Consider the following 26918-nt stretch of genomic DNA (forward strand, 5'->3'; position numbering starts at 1 on the left):
TTCTGGAATACCCTTCCTCTCTTTATTCGTTCTATTCCCAACTATGCTCACTTCCGTAAAGCTTTGAAAACATTTCTGTTCTCCCAGGCATTCCCCTGTTAAACTCCCTTGGTCTCCTCCTTAGAGTCTAGTTTGGTCTCAGCGCCAGGAAGCCGCTTGGCCGCAGTGTGCTTTATTAAGTTTCTTTTTCATTTCATTTCATTTCATTTCATCCACCACCACCACCACATCCACCACCACATCCACCACCTCATCCACCACCACCACATCCACCACACCCACCACCATCACTTCCACCACCACATCCACCACCACTTTCACCACATCCACAGCCACCACATCCACCACCACCACATCCACCACATCACCACCACATCCACCATCACCACCACATCCAACCTTCACATCTACCACCACCACATCCACCATCACATCCACCATCACCTCCACATCCACCATGACATCCACCGCCACATCCACCACCACATCCACCACCACCACATCCACCACCACATCCACCACCACCCATCCACCACCACTGCATGCACCACCACCATCACACCCACCACCACTACATCCACCACCACATCCACTACAACCACCACCCCATCCACCACTACCACCACCACCATATCCACCACCACCACCGCATCCACCACCACCACATCCACCGCATCCACCACCACATCCACCACCACATCCACCATCACCACCACATCCACCATCACATCCACCACAACATCCACCACCACATCCACATCCACCATGACATCCACCACCACCACCACATCCACCGCATCCACCACCACATCCACCACTTCCACTGCATCCACCACCACCACATCCACCACCACCACCACATCCACCACCGCATCCACCACCACATCCACCACCACATCCACCACCTCATCCACCACCTCATCCACCACCACCACATCCACCACACCCACCACCATCACTTCCACCACCACATCCACCACCACTTTCACCACATCCACAACCACCACATCCACCACCACCACATCCACCACATCACCACCACATACACCATCACCACCACATCCACCATCACATCCACCACCACCACATCCACCATGACCTCCACATCCACCATGACATCCACCGCCACATCCACCACCACATCCACCACCACCGCATCCACCACCACCGCATGCACCACCACCACCACACCCACCACCTCTACATCCACCACCACATCCACTACAACCACCACCCCATCCACCACTAACACCACCACCGTATCCACCACCACCACCGCATCCACCACATCCACCGCATCCACCACCACCACCACATCCACCATCACATCCACCACAACATCCACCACCACATCCACATCCACCATCACATCCACATCCACCATGACATCCACCACCACATCCACCACCACCACCACATCCACCGCATCCACCACCACATCCACCACCACATCCACCACTTCCACTGCATCCACCACCACCACATCCACCACCACATCCACCACCGCATCCACCACCACATCCACCACCACATCCACCACCTCCTCCACCACCTCATCCACCACCACCACATCCACCACACCCACCACCATCACTACCACCACCACATCCACCACCACTTTCACCACATACACAACCACCGCATCCACCACCACCACATCCACCACATCACCACCACATCACAACCACATCCACAATCACCACCACATCCACCATCACACCCACCACCATCACATCCACCATCACCTCCACATCCACCATGACATCCACCATCCACTACAACCACCACCCCATCCACCACTACCACCACCACCGTATCCACCACCACCACCGCATCCACCACATCCACCGCATCCACCACCACCACATCCACCGCATCCACCACCACATCCACCACCACATCCACCATCACCACCACATCCACCATCACATCCACCACAACATCCACCACCACATCCACATCCACCATGACATCCACCACCACCACCACATCCACCGCATCCACCACCACATCCACCACCACATCCACCACTTCCACTGCATCCACCACCACCACATCCACCACCACCACCACATCCACCACCGCATTCACCACCACATCCACCACCACATCCACCACCTCATCCACCACCTCATCCACCACCACCACATCCACCACACCCACCACCATCACTTCCACCACCACATCCACCACCACTTTCACCACATCCACAACCACCACATCCACCACCACCACATCCACCACATCACCACCACATACACCATCACCACCACATCCACCATCACATCCACCACCACCACATCCACCATCACCTCCACATCCACCATGACATCCACCGCCACATCCACCACCACATCCACCACCACCGCATCCACCACCACCGCATGCACCACCACACCCACCACCTATACATCCACCACCACATCCACTACAACCACCACCCCATCCACCACTAACACCACCACCGTATCCACCACCACCACCGCATCCACCACATCCACCGCATCCACCACCACCACATCCACCATCACCACCACATCCACCATCACATCCACCACAACATCCACCACCACATCCACATCCACCATCACATCCACATCCACCATGACATCCACCACCACATCCACCACCACCACCACATCCACCGCATCCACCACCACATCCACCACCACATCCACCACTTCCACTGCATCCACCACCACCACATCCACCACCACCACCACATCCACCACCGCATCCACCACCACATCCACCACCACATCCACCACCTCCTCCACCACCTCATCCACCACCACCACATCCACCACACCCACCACCATCACTTCCACCACCACATCCACCACCACTTTCACCACATACACAACCACTGCATCCACCACCACCACATCCACCACATCACCACCACATCACAACCACATCCACCATCACCACCACATCCACCATCACATCCACCACCATCACTTCCACATCCACCATGACATCCACCGCCACATCCACCACCACATCCACCACCACCACATCCACCACCACATCCACCACCACCGCATCCACCACCACCGCATGCACCACCACCACCACACCCACCACCACTACATCCGCCACCACATCCACTACAACCACCACCCCATCCACCACTACCACCACCACTGCATCCACCGCATCCACCATCCACCATCACAACCACCATCACATCCACCACCACCATCACATCCACCACCACCACATCCACCATCACCTCCACATCCACCATGAAATCCACCGCCACATCCACCACCACATCCACCACCACCACATCCACCACCACCACTACATCCACCACCACTACATCCACCACCACTACATCCACCACCACCGCATCCACCACCACCGCATCCACCACCACCACCACCACCACCACATCCACCACCACCACCACATCCACCACCACATCCACCACCACATCCACCACATCCACCACCACATCCACCACCACCACATCCACCACCACCACATCCACCACCACCACATCCACCACCACATCCACCACCACATCCACCACCTCATCCACCACCACACCCACCACCATCACTTCCACCACCATCACTTCCACCACCACATCCACCACCACTTTCACGACATCCACAACCGCCACATCCACCACATCACCACCACATCCACCACCTCCACCACGACCAACACCACCAACACATCCACCACCACATCCACCCCCACATCCACCACCATCACCACCACATCCACCATCTCCACCACCACCATATCCCCCAGATCCACCACCACCACATCTATATGTGTGTGGCTCTGTGTGTTTGTAGGTGCAAATGCAATGTTCTTGGATTTTCGTCACAATAACATACACTGAACATAATCTTCACAAAAGTTATTTACAAACGTTTAAGCTATTGCCATTATAAATTACAATAGCTTTTATTTAAGTATTAATTATTTACAAAATTAAAAGCCATTGTTATTTGTAATATCAATACATCTAAGTCACGTGAATACAACACACATTGCATTACAAATGCTATAGGTGTCACATTTGCAAAAGTTAAAACTATTGACATTGTAACTGACAAAGCTATTAATTTTGCTACTTTCAAAACCAACACATAAATTAAAAAAGTGTCATTTACAATACCAATAGCTCAAACTTTCCTAATGCGAGACCTATTGCATTTCCAATGCTTGTTTTTACTATTGTGTCGGGGAGAAAAAAATAACTATAGGACAGTATGTCCTTCTTGTCCTGCTGTCGTGCATTGCGTAAACTTTATGTGTCTCTATTAGCTTACTCCGGTGTCATTTGGTTCTGACCTCTAATTGATTTAAATCTCGTAATCTATGTGATAAATTAGTTAGTCCTCCTGAATACTCGCAGAAAAGAAGCATCTAATAGCCCCAGTTCAGCTGGGAGTAGACGTACCTCTGAGTGGCAAGCAGCGGGCAGGTTAAGGGCTGCAAGCTTCCAACAAGCCCATCCGTCACAATCACTGTCAGCTATGTGATGAATGGAAGGTGTGGCAGCCGCCATTCCCAGCCAGGGCCAGGCAGAGACAGGCACTCCTGGTACGGCTGTCACTCTTTGTCATTCCGTGCCAGCTGAGTCCCACAGCTGCCATCAGCGACGGCCACGCAGGGCATAAAACATACAGTGTGAACAATGACAGCGGCAGCGCAGAGTTTATTGACGGCATTATTAATTAGTCTAATGACGCCGAGGGCCGCTACGAAAAACACGAGCATTTGATTTCTGCATGCTTTCATTGCTCTATGCGCAGCGCCAACTTTCGATCAAAGCAACATTTTTTTCCAGTCCTGCTTTGTCACCCTGTTTGTACTAATTTACATTTGAAACAGGGATGCGCTGCTAATTCGTGTTTGGAATTGAGTCGTCTTTATTTTCAGAGAGAGTCATTTTTCACGTCGCGGCGGCCCGGCAGCTGATAGGCATAATCTCGTATTGCAGCCGCAAATTAAAAGCAGGTTTATGGCCACATGCTACTTGGCTCTCTGGGGGCGCGCGGCGTGCGGCCCGGGAGCTGTTCATTTACTTTGCCCTCCTCCCTCCCTCCGCCCCCTTTGGATGATGGAGTTAGAAACAATTGCATCATTTAATTTACTATTGCAACGAGGATATGGCTCATTGGCCCCTCGTTGTTTTGAAGATGGATTTAATTAACCTCCAATGAATCATGCCAGTAAGCGTGGCAGCTTCGGCATGGGATGAGATACGCCAAGAACCAGCGAAGGGGAGCGTAATCAGTACAAAACCCGGTTCAAACAAGAAGTCGTCTTTGTGTACTAATAAACATTTTCAAATTGTTTTTAGAGGCAAGCATGACACGCTTGGGAGTGATAAAAAAAGGTACATATAAACACTTGTCAAGATCAGAGTGGGAGCAATTGCTTCAATAGAACGCACTCCCATGACACATTAAACCTTGTTCTATACAGCTAAATCTACTGGAATGTTTTGCTGAGCAAAGATAGCGCACAACTATGAGGATCTGTGTTACCAAGCCCTGCAGGGGAGGACCTTTTGCAGGCGGCCATCTTGTTCTCCAGCTGGCTGGGCGCTTTAAATGATGTCACCGCCTCGTCCTTCAACAAGCACTGGCGTTGCCAATAGGTTTCGCATTTGGAAAGTTGGAGCTATTGGTTTTGTAAATGACATTTTATATTTATATATCGTTATTGGCATTGTTAATAACAATATATAAATATACAATGTCATTTACAAAGCCAATAGCTCCAACTTTCCAATGCGAAACCTATTGGCAACGCCAGTGCTTGTTTTTATTATTGTTAGGTCTGATTATCCAAGGCCTTTTGATTTTATAAAATTATATTTATTATAGTCTCAATTATAGGGCCTTTCAGTCAGCCTTTCTCGCCCATTGGTCTCTTGTTATGTCATTCATATAGTCTTCTGTCCACTACAACATACAACATGAGGTAATGGTTCAGCCCACTTCAGCCACTGGCTAAGTTATCGATGAATGACAGCATTCTGCTCTTTCACAGGGAGTACATGCACAGACAAAGTAGTTATCCTCAGTGCCAGGGACTACTTTGAGTGCATTTTAAAACCAAAATGTTTTTTCCTTTTAGGCAATTTTTTAAATTTGTTTTGGCCTGGCTGCTCCCTTATCAATAAAGTTTTAGAGAGGCCATGAGAAAACAAAATAAGCATTGAAAAAGCCAAAAGACTGGCAGCCTACTCCAGATCTGTTGACTTGCCCAAAGCTTTTTTATTTTGTTGTTGTTTATTGTGTTCACAGCACACATGCATTACATTTAAATGTTAATGATATTTAAACACACTTTTTAAGTGACAACCCCAGTTCCAGTTCTGGATGCCTGACATCAAAGACTTGTCACAGGGGTTCAAGATGGTGGAATTCGAACAGCTTGATAACGCTTCCTTCAAAGCCCTTATGTGTACAGTAAAGTAGGGCTCCCCCGATGATCCGATTAAACCAGATCTGATACATAAAGCTGAGGAGATTCTTATCCCCATCTTTGTGACCCTAACTAACCTTTCTTTGTCCACTGCGGTGGTGCGCGCTGGGAAGAAACTTGCTAAAGTCATCCAGCTTTAATAAAAATCTATTCTAGTCCCTTCCTTCCTGATAGCGATCGACCCATTTCTCTCCTTCCCTTTCTGTGGACAGTGGTAGAGAAATATCTGAACAGTCTCCTGGTGGATTTCTTAGCTCGCCCGTGCACCACTATGGTCAGCCTAAACTGGTGACTTTGTCCCGGCTGGACGTGACCAGATATCCTCAATGGTGCTTTTTGCTTCTTGCTGTTATTTTCTACTATGCATTTTACATTTTAATATCACCGAGTCTACTAATTGGATATTTGTTGTTTTTGTTCAGAGCTAATTTTCTAAACTGGTAAGGGATCATTTGGCGTTATCACCATTTTACTGTAAGTAGTGTTGCACAAATACTTTTAACATTGCCTCTAAAGTTAGACCTGACTACTCTGTGCCAAGCTGCCAGAGGTTGAGCATAGGTTAATTTAGTGTAGCCTACTTCTCACGTGACTAGAATTGTTGTTCCTGCTTGACCAAGGCCCATGCCCCTGTCATCCAGTAGCCCAATTTCTAACAATGGTGATCAGCGGTGAGATTAGGTGTTTGTGCGGTGCCATTCGGTGATTTGGTATACACTACCATTCCACACCTAGGACCAATTTCAATTTCAAATTCTCCCCGATTGGCATTTTTGATTTCCCAAATTATCTCTCTACATATTGGATCTTAAAACCACACCTGCAAGCACACTTCTGATTCTAAAGGTTGGGGACCAAATCAACGAAGGCTATTTTATTTGTAAAGTTGGGCTGACCCCTCAAAAGTACTGCCAAATGCCCATTTGCCTGAAAATACTTTGAAGTACTGGCAGTGGCTCACCATTAATTGCCAACTGTTGGAGGCTCTGAGAGACACATAAACCAGTATGACTACTGTGAAGAATCAGCAGGTGTCATCAGAGCAGGTCCTTCCTAACACATTCCACCAAGTCATAATCGCTGACAATCTTGAGAGCGATCTACCAATAGCTCTGGTTCTCTTTGAGTGTGGGAGGGGGGGTGATCTCAGGTTCTCTGAAAGTAGCTGTGAGCCCTTCCATGCCTGTAAATGGTTTGTTAGGCAATGATATGGAGCACACTATCTAGAGGGGAGTAGAGCTCCGGTCTCACTTGGAGATTTTGGGATTGCCTGAATGGGTCTGTATGATCACACGGCCTATGCCTGCCTGTGAAGGGAGTCAAGGGTGTCTGCAGCCTAAAACAATGGCCCAGACTACTGCCATGAAAGAGAGAGGTAGGGTGTGAAAAACCAGCCCCTGAATTCCCCATGGTCGAGGTTGACGGGGCACCTGAGGAGGAGGCCCGAAACAACTGGGGAGCACATTGACACCCTTTGTGACATGTCTGAGCTTGTTGGTTGGCAAGTTGAGGGTGGGCCCACCAGTTCTGCAAGATGCAGAGAGACTGTCCCACTCTTGAGGGAGCAAGCCCAAGCCCAGGCAGAAGGTGACACCTCTGGAGATCACCTGATCTATTTTGAGAATAACCTCCTATATGGCGAGCCTAAGGGTCCTGGTTCTGGGTAAGCCCACATGCTGTGGTCCCCCAGTGTTCCAGGACCTTCGTACTAGGTTTGGCTCATCATATAGCTCTGGCAGGACACCTAGGGCAAGACAAAACCTTCACCAGGCTTTCTGCACACTTTTATTATCCCTTGATGAAGACGGCCTCAGCTGAATACTGTACGTCCTGCCCAACCAGCCAGGCCAGTGGGAAGTCAGGGAAAAAGCACAAAGGTCCCCTGAGTCCACTACCTGTTGTTGAAACTCCCTTTGAAAGGGTAGGCATCAACATTATTGGACCCTTGGACCTTAGACCCCAAGACATACTTTAACAACAGGTTTGTGCTCGTTTTGGTGGAAAATACCACCACTAGCCAGAGGTCATCTCTCTGAGGTCCGTGACTGTACCTGTGTTGGCCAGAACCCTGATGAGTGGCTAGAACTCCGATAGGGATTTTTACCTGTGTGGGGTTCCCTAGGGAGGTAGTGTCTGACTGAGGTACTGCCTTCATGTCAGTGTAAATGCAGTCCAAGTGGGATGAGTGTGCTATACCCTATCAGCTCCAAATCAATGGTCTTGTGGAGAGATTCAACAAGACCTTGAAAGACATGATAATGGGCCTTCCTGAGCCCATGAGGCATGAGTGGGACATCCTCCATCTATGCCTTGTCTTTTCCTACAGGGAGGTGCCACAGAAACAATTAGTTATTGGCCCCTTTGAACTCCTCTATGACCCCCCTCTTAGGGTATGTATGAGCTTTGTAAGGGAGGGGTGGGAGCAAGCTCCCAGGAAACCTCCCCAGGATGTGGTCATCTACATGCTGGCCCTCTGCAACCAAATGCACTGCTTCTGGAAAATGTAAAACGTAACCTTGAGGCCAGTCAAAAGGTTAAGATGCTCTTGTCAAGAGGTTATAATGCTCTAGTATGACCAGCCGGCCAGAGTCCAGAGCTCCCCAGGATTGCTGGGCGGGCCCATATGATGTGAAAGAGCAAAAAGAGAAGTCTCCTACCTGGTAGATCTTCAAACCCTAGGAACCCTTTAAGCGTGCTCCACATGAATCGCCTTCAGCCACAGTTTGATAGGTATGAAGTGGGCATGCTCCTGGTGAAAGATGAAGGTGTGGAAGAGGAGAGCGGGCCTCTCCCTGACCTCCTCTTTCCAGGAGCACCATGGGTCAGTGGAAGGTGTTCTTCTCTCTTCTACCCTGGCCCCAGAGCATGAGAATGACTGCTATCAGTTATTGGGGCAGTTTACCTCTCTTTTCTCCCTCACACCGGGACTCACACACACACACACACACACACATGTGCGTCCATGATCTGAATGCTGGGGACACCCTACCTGTAAAGATCAACATGTGCAGATTGTCAGACAGAGTGCGAGTCAGCATCAAGGAGGTCTCCAAGATGCTGGTGTTAGGGGTGATTGAGCCCTCCAACAGTCCCTGGTCCAGCCCTGTGGTGCTAGTATCAACGGCTGCCCCACTGGGTGCAACCCCTGAACGTAGGTTCTGCATGAAGTACAGGGGTCTCAATTAAGTCACCAGGACTGATGCATACCCCATCCCCTCAGCTGATGAGTTCATTGACAGGCTGGACACTGCCAAATTCCTCAGTACTTTTGATTTGGCATCAGGGTGCTGGCAAGTTGTTCTGACTGAAGGAGCAAAAGAGAGGTCATAACTCTCAACCTTAGAGGGTCACTTCCAATTTCGGGTGATGCCCTTTGGCCTGTAGAATGCCCTGCCACCTTCAAGAGATTGGCTAGCAGCATCCTAGCTGGAAAGGAGGTCTTCTGTGCCACTGATCTGGACGACTTTACGATCTATATCTCCAACTAGGAGGAGCACTTGCAACATCTCCAGGAGGGTGATTCAGGCTGTGCAACAGGCAGGCCTGACTATCAAGGTCAGTAAGTGCGAGATAGGGTAGGGTCTATCTGGTGTGTCTGGGCCACCACTGAACGGGGGCAAGGTCATCCTCTCCAAACCAAGATTGGGACTATCATGACCTGGCAACCACCTAAAACACAGACTGAGGTGATTACCTTCCTAGGCCTCACAGGATACTACAAAAGAATGATTTTTTTAACAGAGTTTTATATAGCGCAAACTTGACCTGAATCGGGTATCAGAGCGCTTTACGTAGCACCAGTTGCATTACATGAGGACACATTCATTTTTGTTAGGCACGAGGAGATTAAGTGATTTGTCCAGAATCACAGGATGTTCAGCTTCATTGCCGAGACTCGAACCAAGTTCCCCAAATTTGAGGCCGACCGCCCTAGCCGTTGGACCAACTCCTCTCTCCTAAATTTGTTAAGGGATAAGGCACCATTGTTGCTCTGGTAACAGAGGTGACATTGAAGAAACAGCTCAGATTGGCGATCTGGGCACGGGCCTGTCATGAAGACTTGAATACCGTCAAGGAGGCCATGTGTACAGCACCTGTACTCAAGGTTCCTGACTTCTCCAAGGAATTAATCGTGCAGACGGATGCTTCAGAGAATGGCATAGGAATGGTCTTAGCACAGTTGAAGGAAGAGGGCCCATACCAACTGGTAGTATTTGTAAGAAGCTAACTCTGTATCTAGTATGCCAAAGTAAGGTATACACAGAGTCCAATAGATCCCCAAAGGTAGGCAGAGGTAAATATAGATAATACCTTACTCTCTATTTGTAGTAGTGTGGGCGAGCAGTAAGGCTTTATAGAGGGTAGTGTTAAGCATTTATTGTAGGTTGTATGTTTGAACAACGAGTTCCCCAACCACGATTTCCCTTACAACGAGGTCATAACCACGACCCAGTCGAAACCACAATTTTTTTCCCACACATTCATTTACCACAATCTTTCATGGTAAAGGAATGCATGGTATAAAAAAATGTTTTCCAACTAGTAAGCCGATCCCCCCCACTCCTTAAATACCAATTCCACCCACCCTAAAAATAAGCACAATCACCCACACACAATCCATGCCTGCACGTACTGCAATCGTGACACGTGATGCTACATTGCCGGTGTATGCTAGTGCATCGCCTGTCACTAGGTCGACCTATCACAGCATCACCTCCCCCACTTCCTTGTGTCTGATTAGTTATCTGGAGCTTCAACTGTTTGGAGCGCACATTATGAAGTTCATGGTATGATGTTAAAGTTCGATCATGTAGAATGCTAGCCTGCCATCTAGTGGTCGTTTTCTTTTTCATGTATCTTGATCACAGAATGAGCGCTTATTTATTATCAGCATGAGGGCAGAATCATCTATTGTGATTAAGAACTTTGAGTTGGGGTGAACTGAAAATCACAAATAATGGATTGAAAGTGCAGTGAGTTCACACTATTGCAGCTCTTTAAGTTGTACTACACGTGTAAACAAATGTGTCAGTGTTGTGTGTAGTTTAAGATCAGGGCATATAACGTCTGTTATGGAATTTGTGGTGTGAGAATGATGAATGCACTCAGATGCGCAACTAGAGTGTAATTTCGGCGGGGGGCTAATTCCTCTTTAAACTGTGCTTGTGTGTGTGGGGCGTGGCCAAGATGGCGGAGTGAGCGGACGTGTGTTTCCACTGCTCCCGCCGGCGGCCGTTTTCAGCACAGGTTCTGGCGCACCCTGGTCCACGGTGTTGGGCTGAGGACTGCCGGAACCGAGTACACAGCGGAACGGGTCTAGGGAGCTCGGCGGACGCGAGGCGCTCCATGCATCAGGCAGCCTAGAGCCCCGAGAGCGCGAGGCGCCCATCCCCCGCAGGGCCGAAAGTGAGGCCAGCTCCCGCGTCAGTGTGCAGGCGAGCGGAGGACCCCTGTCCCGGCGGCCGTGGTGTCGTCTGCAGCACACGCCTTGGGCGATCGCCGGAGTGCGGAGCGGAGACCTGCGGCAACGGTGGAGGCGGACGCACGAGAGGAGGCATCGCCACGGAGGTCCCGGGTACGGCGGAGCCATCAGGAGGCGCCGGGAGGCCCAGAGACCGGAGGGGACGGGCGGCGGAAGTAAGGCCTGGAGCATGACACATGAACGGAGGCTCCGTGAGTCCGGGATCAGTGTGGCAGTGGCCGCCCTGGGAAGAGAGGGGCGCCTTCGACGGGCAGGTCGGCCCGGCGGTGTGGGTGACGCCTCGACAGAGACGAGCGAGGCCTAGGCCCTGCTGGCTTGGGGAGGACTGCGACGCAGTGCAGTGCCTAGCTGTGTGAGGTCGGAGGCACCAGTGGGGCTGTTGGACATTTAGCGGCTGGGGGCTGCGCTCCCCGTTCTGGAGGACTGAGGTCGAGCGATCACTGGCATAGGGGCTCTACAGCGGTGAGGAGGACCCCGCAGACAGCGCATAGAGCAGCGGCCAGACAGCCAGGGGACAGGTGTGGCCTACCAGGAGTGAGCGGAGGTGGCTGGTTGTTGCGGGGCCCGCCAGGGCCCAAGAAGACGGTCGAACCCGAGTGCAGGCAAGCCAGAGGGAGGGGCCCGCGCTAAGTTTGGCGGACAGGGTGCATTGGCCCCGCGGAGATCCGGAGTCGCATTGCAGGCACGGTGAGAAGGAGGTCCTGACGGACTTGCTGAAGAACGCGGGACCGCCAGGTGGATCGATTACCGGGGCTGCATGATGTCTATGGGCAGGCCCCCCCGGGGCAAAACTGTGAAGGAGCTGTTCGCGAAAACGACACAGTGGTCCCGACCCCGAAGAAGATGGAACAAAACACCGATTGCGGGTCGGAGCCCATCACAAAGGCCTTTCTGGAATCCCTTTTTGCGTCCCTGCGGGACGATATTCAGACCTTTAAGACAGAATTTACCAGCGAAATCAGAGAAGTGCGGCGTGAGATGGACGGCATAGGGGAAAGGGTTGCAGACCTGGAGACTAAAAGCGACGATAAAGACACTGAACTCGCGGCCCAACAGCAAGAAATCATCCGTCTGCACGACCAGCAGGTGGACCTTCATCTCCACTTGGAAGACCTGGAGAACCGCTCCAGACGCCATAACATTCGCATTCGCAACGTGGCCACGTCCGAGGCCACCCAAGACGCGTTTCGCTATGCTAGAGAACTTTTCAACCACGTGCTAGGGCGGCCATTAGACTCACCCCTCCAACTAGACAGTGCACATAGGACGGGCCGCCCCGTGCGGCGACGGCGCCACCCCCGGACATACTGGTTTGTGTCCAAGACTACCGCACCAAAGAAGAGATACTACAGAGGGCACGTCAGAAACACCCGATCGCATTTCAGGGCACGTCGCCGCTGCTGTACCAAGATTTGGCGGCCCTCACGCTGCACAAACGCCGTCTTTTCAAACCCGTCACATCGTATCTCCAACAGAACAATATCCCATACAGTTGGGGTCACCCCTTCCATCTCATCTTCAGACTGGAGAACAAACAGTATCAGCTCCGGTCGGTCTCGGAGGCCTGCACTCTGTTAGGAATAGAAACACCCGAGGAAGGCACCGAGGCCTCGGGAACCACACCCGAGACGGAGGCGCGCAGGCCCCAGTGGAGCCAGGAGCGGCGGCGGAAACGAGTGAAGAAACCTCCGGCGACGGAGATTGCAGCGGGTCAACGCGCCGTAGTGGATGCGGTGGCCACGGATGGCGGTACTGGCCCCACAGGGTGAAGAGCCTGCCGAGACCTGGTGATCTGGTTGCCCGTTTTGGCCACATGGCCGTCGGTGGGAGAGTGCTTCCGGACAGACTAGTAAGACTACCCTGTGCTGGTTTTTTCCTTTTCATCTCTAGATGAGGGACTATGACAGTTTGCAGTTCTGGGGGGGGGGAATGGGTGTGGTAGGGAATTTGGTCCATGGTTCGACTGTCAGTAGGGTGGGTTCTGGCGCCGGGGTTTTGGAGTTAGTGGGCTGGGACAGACTCAGGGACACCAGACTTAGATCTCCCGGGGAGGCATGCGGGGCAGGTCGAGGTTTTGCACCTCTAGATGATGATGGATAATCTAGTTATCCTAACGCTGAATGTGCGCGGCCTGAACAACCTTGTCAAGCGCAAAGCGATCTTGCTCCAGTTGGAACAGTTTCAGGCGGACATATGCCTCTTGCAGGAAACGCACCTTCTGGCCAGGGATTGTCACCGGCTGAGGTCTTGTAAATTTCCCCACCAGTTCTTTTCCTCGTGCCCTGACAAGAAGGCGGGAGTTGCGATCCTGGTGGCACAAAAGTTTAGGGGCAAGGTGTTGGGGAAATTGGCTGAAACCAAGGGGCGACTGTTCGTATGCAGGTTTGCACTGGGGGACAGGACTCTTACGATTGGCTCGATATATGGGCCCAACGAAGGCCAAGAACAGTTCCTACACAGAGCGCTCACTGATGTCACTGACACGACTGACCATCACTTAGTTTTGGGCGGGGGATTAAATCTGGTTTTTGACAACATACTGGACAGGTCTTGTCAACACACTACACAGGTGGGGGCGCTTACAGAAGCAGGCAAAGCTAGATTACAGGATCTAGGGTTGGTGGATCTATGGCGTACGCTTCATCCTGGGGAGAGGGATTACACATACTTTTCGGCTGCCCACAAAACATATGCGCGTCTCGACTACCTGCTTGTTTCCACTGCCACTCAAGCGCTTGTCACTAGAGCCGACATAGGTACTGCTTCCCTTTCTGACCACGCTCCAGTCACGGCCTCCCTTTCCATGCCAGCTGCCCAACGCTCGCGTAGGGTTTGGCGCCTCCGAGATTCATTGCTGCAGAGGAAGGTGGTGGTCACTCAAATCCAGAGCGTGATCACTGACTACCTCTCCCATAATAGCAACGGTGACACCACTCTGTCTAGACAGTGGGCTGCGCTGAAAGCTGTTCTTAGGGGTGAATTTATATCTATCTCGACAGCAGAAAATGTGGAACGACAATCCAAGAGGGATGAGCTCATACGGCAGACCAGGGAACTGGAACAGATACACAGGAGAACAGGGGCTCCGAGAATATGGAGGCAATTAAAAATTGCCCGCCAACAACTCGCAGCCTTCGATCTAGATAGAGCAGAATATGCAGCCTTATGACTGCGCCACGCCTATTACACGGGCGGGGACAGATGTGGGCGCTTGCTGGCGAACAAGCTCCGCGAGGTCACGCAGCGCAGGGAGGTTCGTGAGATAAGAGGGATCGATGGCATCACAGTGAACGGAGACCAAGCCATAGCTGAGGCTTTCAGTGCATTCTATGCGGAATTGTATGCGGCCGACCCCTCAAACCCGGAGGCGGAGACAGATTTCCTAGCGCCTCTCCCCCTGCCGACGTTGACGCAGAATCAGATCGATTGCTTAGACAGAGACATCCGACCGGAAGAGGTGATTTCTGCGATCTCCCGGCTCAAACTAGGCAAGGCTCCGGGTTCGGATGGCTTCCCGGCGAGCTTTTATAAAACATTTTGTGGCCAGGTGGCCCCGCTACTCGTCCGACTCTTTACCTCCTTCGCGGAGGAGGGAGCGATCCAGAGAGACCTACTGGAGGCGTCCATCGCGGTGATACCTAAACCGGGTAAGGATCCCGCCGAGTGCGGAGCATATAGTCCTATTTCCCTCTTAAATGTCGATCTTAAGATTTATACAGGGATCCTCGCCTCTCGCTCTCGGACCATACATGGGGGACTGATCGACCCGGATCAGTCTGGGTTTATTCCAGAACAGCAGACCTCAGACAACACTAAAAGAGCTTTCCACCTTCTAGAAAAGGCCGCTCCAGCAGAGGGTGAATTTATGATGCTGGCCATCGATGCCGAAAAGGCATTTGATAGGGTGCATTGGCCTTATCTGGAAAGGATGCTGCTGAAGGCCGGTATAGGGCCCACATTCCGAACTAGAGTGTTTAACTGCTACAAATTTCCTTCAGCTGCAGTCCGAGTCAATGGCTGCACGTCTCCCCGGTTTGAAATCGAGCGAGGCACTAGGCAGGGCTGCCCACTATCCCCCCTATTGTTCGCCCTTTTGTATGGAGCCTCTCGCGCACCTTCTACGGTCCGACCCGAAAGTGCAGGGAATCAAGTTCGGGGGCGACGTTCACACCATAAGCCTGTACGCTGACGATGTGCTGATATCGCTCGCTAACCCCCGGAGTTCTCTCCCGGTGTGAATTGCAGGCCTCGAGTGATTCGGCCAAGTCTCAGGCTTCAAAGTCAACATGTCTAAATCAGTGGCCCTCGACTTGTCACTAGAAACCACCACAGGTGCCTATTTACAGGCGTAGTTCCCCATGCCGTGGACGACAGACGCGGTCCCATATCTTGGGATACAACTGGCACCTTCCCTTCAGACCTCCGTAGAACTCAACTATTCCAACCTGCGACAGAAAATCAGACGCGATTTGGGACAATGGAAGTATTATCCGCTGTCCTGGTTGGGTAGGGTGGCAGCTGTTAAGATGACGGTTCTTCCCCAAATACTATACCTCTTTCGCACGATTCCCCTTGCGCCCACACGAGGCTGGATAAAACTGATGCAGTCGGAACTGTCGCAGTTCATATGGAATGGGAGAAAACCCCGCCTGAAGCGAAGGATCGCCATGCTGGCACTAGAACAAGGCGGGATTGGGATGCCAGACTTGGCAACGTATTTTCAAGCTTCCCAGCTCCACTTCCTAGTGGAATGGGTTAGATGGGAATCTGGGAAACATTGGCTGTTTCAAGACCAGGCCGTCGCTGGACGGACTCTGCAGGAAATCCCCTTTATGCGACGGGAACACAGGCCTCCCAATCTCTATGCGTCCCTCATCATGCGGGTACCTCTGGAGATCTGGGACCGAGTGGGGGATAGCCAAGAACTCACCACCCTCCCTTCTCCCCTCACCCCCATCATCGGGAACCCAGACTTCCACCCGGGGATGGACGAGACATCTTTTGCGCGCTGGAAGCCTGCGGGTTGTTGCGCACTCCATCATGTCTATGGCCCAGAAGGTGTCATTCCCTTCCAGCGATTTCAGCAGGAATTAGGCCTACCAGAAACTGAGAGGCTTCGCTACCTTCAGGTCAGGCACTGGGCGCTTAACACCGCAGTAAGGTCCGCGGCGGACAGACGCTTGACAAAATTCGAGTATTGGCTGATCTCCCGCACTAATGATAAACAACTGATTTCAGACCTCTATAAAATGCTCATGCAAAAACACAGATACACCTACAACGCAGGCAGGGTGCGCTGGGAGCGGGAGCTGGGGAGAGCCCTAACTCACAAGGAGTGGGAGGGAGTCTACTATAGAGCGCGGCACTCGGCCTACCATATGGTACTTACAGACACCCTTACGAAGGTCACGTCCTACTGGTATTACACCCCCGAACACCTGTATGAAATGGATAGTGGACAGGATCCCCGGTGTTGGCGCGGCTGTGGTCAGGTTGGCACGTTAGTTCACGTACTCTGGGACTGTCCATTTTTACAAGAATACTGGAGCCAGATCTTAGCGGACGTAGACACACATTTCGAAACAGATATTCCCCGCTTTCCCGCCTATGTAATCCTAGGGTTGCCTAATGCACTGACTTACCCATTGTGATCGCGGAGGGGTCGTCTGATAGCGATCGCGTTGGGGTCAGCGGTACAGAATATAGTGGCGCTTTGGCGATCAAAACATATCCCCACATATCAGGGCTGGCTTCACCGCCTCTGGATGGTTCTGGGCATGGAGAAACTATCACTATCTAGGGCAGGGGAGGGGGCACGCTATGCCGAGCTGTGGAGGCCATTCCTATCCTTGCTGGCTTCTGAGTTTACGGAGGTGACTTGTCCTAAGTATCTCCGACTGTTGAGGCTGACGGACACCGAAACAGACAAAAATACACTGCTTCGACACTGAAGGTTGCGAGGGACCAGCGGCGGGAGTAAAGGTGGACCATGGACCAAAGGGGGCGGGATTGGGGGAGTTGGAAGGGGTGGGGTTACATGGGGGAAGGGGTTGTCGGGGTCTGGGTAGGGTTGGGATTGTTTAGGGGGGGTCTTCCTTCTTTTTGTTGATTAAGGGCGTCCGAGGGACGATGTCTAGGGGTGGCTGTTAGGCCATAGGGCAAAAGGAAGGTGCTCGAAGAGAGACTGTTGGACATAAAGCTTCCTTAGCTCGGATAACATGTCTTCATGTCTCCAAATGGCAGAGGACGCAATGGGGTCCCCGGGATGCTTTCCAGCCTCACAGTGTTTATGACGCGGCCGGCCCAGGTTGGGTTGTAGGCGGCTTGCTGTGTATAAGACTGCTTCCTCATGACATGGCCGATGGCTTGTACCTTCCTTAACATTGCTCGGTGGGTCGGCCCTCGGACTAATCTGCAATTCTTATATGGCATTACTGTTTGCTAACTTTTGTAAAATCAATAAAAACATTTAATACTAAACTGTGCTTGTGTAATAGGTGATAATTGATACGCTGACTCATGGAGCCAAATACGAACGTCTGATTTGTTGCATGTCAGCCAGGCAGCAGAGTTTAGGCCAGACGCGAAAAATGACATTGTTGAAGAATGCACCGGAGTGACATTTCAGACCTGCATTCGCTTCTATGGCAGAGTCAGGAAGGACATGCTAGTCCTACAAAGGAGCACACCCGACCTACGAAAAACCTAGACAGAATCAGCCTTAACCACGCACATGCATGGTTAAGGCTGAGTCGTTGTTCGGGCAAGTCGTTATTCAGCTTGCGTGACTCCGGATCTCGTTGTTCCGGAGTCGTTGTTCAGGATATTCCCCTTTATCGTACACACTCAGGCAAGAGATGATTTCACACACTCAAAAACTGAACTCTGACCAATTTGTTTTGTAAAAATATTATTTAGTTTTATTTTATTTCAAGAACCAAGCCAGGCTTGGTGCAGGTAAGTGGAATAATACTTTGCAGGAATGACATAGTTGAATGCAGTTGTATGTAATTGATATGGATCCAGATAGGTTAATTAGTCAGAAACAATTGAAATTACTTTGCAGTTACTGTCTGAATACTTACTAGATTACTTTTTCCACTCAGCGGAATATGCCTAGATGTCACACTGGATACTTATACAAAGAATTAGTAGCTGCACATTTCTTTCATGTCTCACATTTAAGAACTACAAACCAACATCAATTGGAGTTTGTAAGGTATACTTTGTTCATACCTATTTTATTTCATTATTTTTTAAATGTTTCTGTATTGTTTCAACTAAGAAAAAACACTATACATACATATTTACAATTTGTACAAAACAACAAATATATTCTACAACATTAAACAATATATAGAGATAGAATTCATCACATAGAGACAATTTCATCAACAGACATCAATTATTGTGGGGTGCCCTATCTTGACACCAAGTTCATTTACAATCCATAACAACTTAATGCAAGGGAAAAAGTAAAAAATACTCTAAGCAACAAATCGCTCTATAAGACCACACATGAATTAATTAGTCTAAAGGACTTCCAAGTCAATTGCTTCTCAAAAAAAAAATAGATGTCACACTGGGACATTTCCTAAATAAAAGGTAAGTAAAGCAGTTTTTGTGAGTACACAGTTTCTTAAGGTTTCATTCAATTTTCCAGCTCCACATTTAAAACATTTTTCACAGAAAAGCAGTCAATGCAATCCTATAGGGGAGGAAATTAACGCATCGGTTTACAGGTAAGTACTTAGGTTTGGGAGTTGGTTTTCTGGGGTTAGAACAAGGGTCCCCCCCCAAGGGTCAAGGATGCACTCCTAGAGCACCCTCAGCCGGCACCAGGGTGGCCGGGTGCAGAGTGCTGATGCCCAATGTTATCCAACGAAGGATATCGGGCACCTAGCTTGGCAGTTCTGGTTGGACTGTTACCATGAGGAACAAGGTGAAGATAGATTTTAATATGGTACTTTGTTTGCTTTAAGTTGGCAGGGTTTGCCCAGACATGGGTCCGTTGCTCACTTTGCCACTGGATTCAAGCTAGCCTAGCTGATGAGGAGTGTTACCCCAAATTGGCCCCAGGATGCTTGTTTCCAGTCCAGGGAAGACCTGGCTTGGCAGTTTGGGCTGGACTGTTCCCACAAGGAACACAGTCAAGACTGATTTGCATATGCTGGGTCTTAACTGGGGTGACGAAGTGAGCTAAAGAACGATGATGGATTCAACCTAGATTTGTGGCAGGGGTGAGTGTCTAAAAAGTTTCAGCGCTCCGTCTATGATCTCCTGGTGTTTGCCTTGTTTGCCATAAGTTAGCAGGATATGCCCAGACGTGGTTCCCTTGCTCATTTTGCACCCAGATTCAAGCTGCCCTGGCTGATGAAGGGTGTTACCTCAAAACTGGACCCAGGATGAGTGTTTCCCGTCCAAGGAAGATCTGGCTCTGCAGTTTGGGCTGGACTGTTCCTATGGGGAACAGCGTCAAGACTGATTTGCATATGGCAAAAAAGAGGGACTTCCCTGGCACCTAAATACAGCTGGGCCTGGGGAACCTGACCAATCCATGCCCCTCTGGTGCAGCAATCAACACCCATGCATTCCCATATTTTGAAAGGCTTGCTGAAGTAGCATACTAGAAGGATTATCCATGGGGTACCCTGTCAGGCTATGGATGATAGCTGCAGTGGATATCACCAGCCCTTCTCTAGAGACAGTGGGGACTTTACCCTGTCTTGTGCCAGTGGCTTAAAACCAATTCCATCTTGAGTTCACCTGCAATCATACTCCTGAATGCCAAGTTTGTCCACTTCAATCATCAACCAATCAAACTTACTTTATTCGATTAAAACAAAGTTAATCAAAAAAGTACAAGTATACATCACAGATAAAAAAGTTACAGATTGAAACTGGAAAGAAGCAGTTCATAAATGTCAGTCAATACACAATGTCCTCGTTTTAAAACACATGCATAAAAAGGAGGAAGCAGTATTACAGGTCAAAGGATCAGACACCATACGTAAAAAATGCAAGGCCAGGCGACATTGTCTAAAATTGTGCGAACGTAAAAGCGCAATTAAAAACCTTTTCCTTTGTTCACAATAAAATTTACAGAAGAAGGAAATGTGCAAATCAGATTGTTGTGAAGTGTCATCACATGGGCAACACAGGAGTTCTTTCGGGGAGAAGATACCAGCAGGATGGCCCAACATGCAGGTAATAAAGTTAAACCGAAATCTTAACAGAGTAAATCCCACCTGTGCCGTGGGATTGTTACAAATTCCAAATAGGAAGATCAATCTGCAATGGATCTTCAATATATTCTTTGACTGTAGATTTATTACGGTTGACAGTCAATGTCCCATCTTTAGCAGTGGTTATAAAGCGGGCCTTTATTGTTTTTTTAGAGACAGAGGCACATTTTCTGGGTATACAAATAAGCTTCCTAGATCAGGAGTATATAAAGTATCTTTCACATACTTTAACCATAAAATATTATCCCTATGCTCGAAGGATAAGCAATCCCGTATTATTTGTTGCGTTAGTTAAACTGTGTCTCTACACCATACTGAGTGCCATAAAAGAATAGGTGCAACATTTATCCAATCAGTTATGTAAGGGATACCTAATTCTTCATGTAGATTAAAATTAGAACAACCAATTGGGAGACTCATCATTGATTTCCAAAACAAATCCTCTGTTGTTTGTATCCTCTTTACTGTAACATGGCCCCACACCCCTGCACCATACGTAGCTACTGTCCTAGATTTTGCCCCATAAACCTTTCTTAAAATATCTAAGTTCCTCGTTTCCAGCTTATTTGAAAATTAGCGTATTGCATTTGCACTTTTCTCCAACAAGACCCCACGATTCTTTACCATATTCCTCTAAGAGGCCTTAGAATCAAAAGTGACTCCTAGATATGAGAAGAACTCTGTTTGTGTCACTTTACGTTTTGAGATAAAAAAAGAAGGAGGTTAGCTCAGCTTTGGCCCTGTAATTAAAACAAATGACCTAGATTCATTTGTCTGGAGATCAAGGCCTTTCATAAATTCCACATAGGTATTTAACAATTTTTGCAGGGATTTTGTTGTTCGTGCAATTAAAACTGCATCATCTGCATATAATAAAATTGGGATATCCAACTTTCCAATTCTTGGCACATCTATATTTGAATCTAACAATTTAGACTCTCTCCCGTTTGAATAAGCGAGAATAAAAAAGGGGCGAGAACGCACTCTTGGCGAACTCCTCTTGTTACAGGAAACCCCCTAGTACATTCTCCCTGTGGCCAATACCTGACACATGCTTCAGCTCTTGAATACAGTTGTCTAATGAAATTGATCACTGCCTGATCTACCCTCATTTCCCTCATAATTCTCCAGAGCTGTGGGTGAGACACACAATCAAAAGCCGTGCTAAGATCCATAAAGGCTAGACATAAATTGCCCTGCTTTGCGTGGGTATACTTTGCTATGAGCAGACTCAAATTCAGGCATTGATCTTGAGTGCCTCTCCCTTTTCTGAAACCGTATTGTACTGGTATCAAAATCTTATTAGTCAAAGCCCACGTCTCCAGTCGATTCAATAGCACTCTCCCGATCAATTTTACTGTACTATCTAAGAGAGAAATAGGTATATAGTTCCTAGGGTCTTGCTTCTCTCCTTTTTTCAAAATTGGTACTAAAATGGCTTTGAACCAAGAGGCGGGAGGTCCCTCTCTTGCTATAGAATTAAACATATTAGTAAGCAGAGGACTCCATAAGTCAGGGCAATCTGTAAAAAAGTCTACTGGAGCGCCATCAAAACCCTGTGCATTATTACTTGTACATTGCTCCATTGCCAAGCATACTTTCCCTATATCATTAGTAAGAATAGTGCTAGAGGGTGGGACCAGTTCTACAGCCATTAGCTCAGTGTTTACAGGTGGGGCATAAAAAATATTACTAAAGTGCGCCACCCAAGAGTCCTCGTCCACATGCGTATCCAAATTCGGCTCAGAGTTTGATTTTAAAAATGGGGCGTTAATCGTTAACCAAAAATCCCTTTCATTATTTGTGATGGATGCAACCAATAATTTATCCCAAGTTTCCTCTTTCAATGTCTTTAACCTGTTCTTCCTCGCCACCGTATAAGTTAAGCGGGCCTATTTTACAAGTTGGGGATTCTTAGGTACGGTCTTAAGTAATCAATGTAGGTTAAAAAGTGCTTTAGTGCAATCACGATCGAACCACTTCGGTCCCTTAGGTTTGCATTTCCATTTTTAGGGAGATTCCTTTTTAGTTCTCGCGAATTAGTTTCAAAAGCCTTAGTGATGGACCCTGGGTCCTGATTTGAGTCAAGACATATTTCTATTTCTTTCATTGAGTTTGAAACTACATGAGGAATAACAGCAGTCTTATCAATATTCCCCCACTTCAATGTTATTCCATTCTTTTTCGCTATATAGGGTTTCAGATGTAAAAAAGTGGAGCCAAAAATACCCGGCCAGTTCACATGCCAGGTTATAGCTGCATGATCACTGAAGACCAGGAATCCAACTTTCCTTTTGTTGAGCTTTTCACCCAGTCTAGCTGAGGCTATTATAAAATTAATTGAGGAACAACATGTAGAGGAGCAAAAGGTATTTAGTGGAAGACCTGTTGATTCAGATCGTGGGTTCATGATCTCCAAATCTTTTAGAAAAATGCATTTCCCATGTTAGCGCTGGGATGCCTCCGGGTAACCATGCGCTTTATAAATCTGGTTACATTACATTACATTACATAAGCGTCATGGGAAAAATGCATATTTGATTCCCCATCTTCTACAAAGCCACAAATTGGGGTTAACGCCAATTGATATAAGTTAAAGACTCCTATCCAAAGCACCATTGGTTCCTTCATGCTTAGCCCTATTATCTTATTCATATATTCCTCCACTATTGCAACAACTTTAAACATTTCACTTCCAAATGAGTTATTATAAAAATTAATCAATAATTTAGTGTTGCCATCAGACCCTTTAAGGCAGAGGTCTTCAAACTTTTGGATGCCAAGAACCCCCCTGTCAACATTTTGAGGCGTAAGGACCCCCTCCTGACAAAAATTTCTAAACCTGTAGGCAGGGCTACTAGAATTATGAAGCAGGTGATGCCCAATTTACGCGACAGGCTTGACTAAATTGTGTGGGAAGAAAATGTAAGTGATGTTATGTGATGCAGCGTATTTTGGGATAGCATTGCTTCATTATTTTGACGTTTTTTACACACAGTAACACTGAGGAAAGATTTCACTCCATCAGTACTCGTTTATAACCAAAATAAAGCAGTTAACATCAGAAATATTTCTAGCCAATCTTTGAGAAGGGCCTTCCACTCTGCAGGAATATGTGCTGCCAGATTAGAAGCTCACCTGGCCCTGGCCAGGAGAAGCAGGAGTCCCTTTAAAACCTGGCGGTTTTGTGCAGAGTAAAGCAGTTTACCTATGCAGCTTTCCTCTCACCCCCTCCCTTCCATCCCTCTCTCACTTTGCAGGCCATTTTCTTTCACCCCTTTTTACAACATCTGAACTCTCCTCATTCAACCTCTCACTTCACCTTTAATCATCTCTTGCCATTTTGTCTTTTCACTGCCCTCATCTCGAACAGTCTCTCACATTTATCTCATGGCCTCTCTTGTCCCGTCACCTCCCGTGCCCCTCAGCACTTCTCGTTCACCTCGTCTCTCCATTGAAATTTTTGTCTATTTGTATCTTAGACCTCTCGAGTACCCCATTCAATTTTCACATCTCCCCTTTGTTCTAACAGAAGCCCTCACCTTTGACTCACACTCACTTCTTGCGTGTCCACACTTCTCTTTGGCAAATCACATTTCTCCTCATCCCTGTTCTCTGCAATCGAATTCTCTCACTCCCTTGCTGTCCTCTCTCATCCTCTCAACTCTCCTCACCAAGCACACAGGTCGGACCCGTATGCTCCTCTCTGCCTGTGCCACTCTGCTTTTTGTTCCTAATTCAAGAAGGCATGAGTTGTCTGTCTCGCTGTTTTGGTGCAGGCCGCGCAGTTATGGAACTTGCACCCTCCTTTGCTTCGCTCCACCAAGAATCTATTATCCTTTAGGAAGATATAAAAACCTTTCTCTATGCTCTGTAGGTTACCCAATTTGGCTGGTTCACTTTCTCCTTCTGTGTGTTTCTCATTTGCCTACATGCAGCAGATGATTATTAGCCCCAGGACATCTTTTGGTAACAGTAGCGCACAACAAATGTAAATAATAATAATAGCCACAAGCAGGGAAGTCACTAGTCCAGAAATTCGGAGGGGACTAATACTTCCAGCCAGGGCTGGTCCTAACACTGGTTGCACACGGTGCAACAGTCTTTTTTGGTGCCCCACCCCACGTTTCCTCCTTCTCCATGAATTCCTTCGCTGCCACTCACCAACAATGCACCTCATCTCTCTATAGCACCTTTCTGACAAACATTTAATTTTCCTATAGCGCTACTCATAGTTTACTCACTCTCATTTCTGTGACCTGCATGGTACACGTTCTTTGTAGCAGGCACATTAACCCTCTGCACACTGTGTGGGTGACGAGTGCCCATGTGAATGCACGGTGAGCGATGCAAAAGTGCGAGAGTAGGTTACGAGGAGTGACTGCAGGGTGAGTGAGGTGGCATATGAATTTGGGTGCGGATGCAAGTTCAGAATGGGATGAATGAATGTATGATTACTGATGGGCTTGTTTGAGTGAGTTGCATATTGAGCAGTGAGGGGGTCAGGTGAGTGAAGTGTCACATGAGTGCAGGATGAGTAGTGTACTCATGTGACTGCAGGGTGAGGTATAGGGTGAACAGCGCAAGTGCATTGTGAGTGCAGTGTGATCACTGTGAGTGCAGGGTGAGCGGGTGAATGGTGTGAGTGCATGGTGATCAGTGTGAGTGCATTGTGATCACTGGGAGTGCAGGGTGAATGGTGTGAGTGCATGGTGATCAGTGTGAGTGCAGGGCGATATTGAGGAGTGAGTTGTCTGAAGGTAGGGTGCATTCCTAGACACTTGAAGTAACATGTTATTGACGGCGGGGTAGGGTTTAACCACATCAGTGCTCATGACGAGCTCAGCTCGCCATGAGGCACAGTGGCGCCGTGCTCATGACGAGCTGAGCTTGTCATAACAGCTGCGGAAAGCCCACGCGGGGATAATTCCCCTGCTGTGCTGGGCTTTCCATTAACCGGGCGTGGTCATGACGAGCTCAGCTCGTCATGAGCACTGCGCCACCGTGCAGCGTGAAGAGCCAAGCTTGTCACAAGCACCGCGGCTCTGTGCGTGGCCCCCCTCCCCCCGCACCGCGGGGGAATTAGCCCCGCGGCGAAGGGGTTAAGATCTAAGTTAAACTACTGCGGCATTAATCGGGGATCGAGGGTGGAGGAAATAAATAATGTGCTGATCCTGCAACACACTTACAGTCCTATGGTTAGGGTTGGCAGCAGATTATTTTGATGGCCAAGTCGGTACAAAAAGAAGCAGTCACCTAAAGTTGTATTTTCAGCACTTATGTGCATACTTCGAACAGCAAATATAAATAGAAAGCGCTTTTAATTGTGTTCTAGGGCTGCCTCAATGATCCATAACTGACAAAGAGAAAAAAGACAGAAAATTCACATAACTAATGCATACATACTTTTGTATTTAAAAGTCTATTTAGTGTCAAGAGGAGGTCTTTGCAGGCTCTTTAAACACAACAGGCAGGCATTTTTCTTTTGGCAACCCTACTTTATATTCCTTTTCATTAAATGCATTCTCACACTACAGCAGTAATTGTAAAATACAAATGTAAGGAACTGGCACAGTGAGGGCCCAGGGGGTACTCAAACCAGGAAAAAAACTAAGCCTCTGTAACCAGTTTACAATGGCATGTAAATATGCAAATGGTCTTTAAAGACCTGTGAAAAATTCGGGCCTGCCAGAGATGACTCCAGACACTGCCCAGCCAAGCCCACAGCA

This window comes from Lissotriton vulgaris, unplaced genomic scaffold (assembly GCF_964263255.1).
Source record: "Lissotriton vulgaris unplaced genomic scaffold, aLisVul1.2 SCAFFOLD_324, whole genome shotgun sequence".
Classification (NCBI taxonomy): Eukaryota; Metazoa; Chordata; class Amphibia; order Caudata; family Salamandridae; genus Lissotriton; species Lissotriton vulgaris.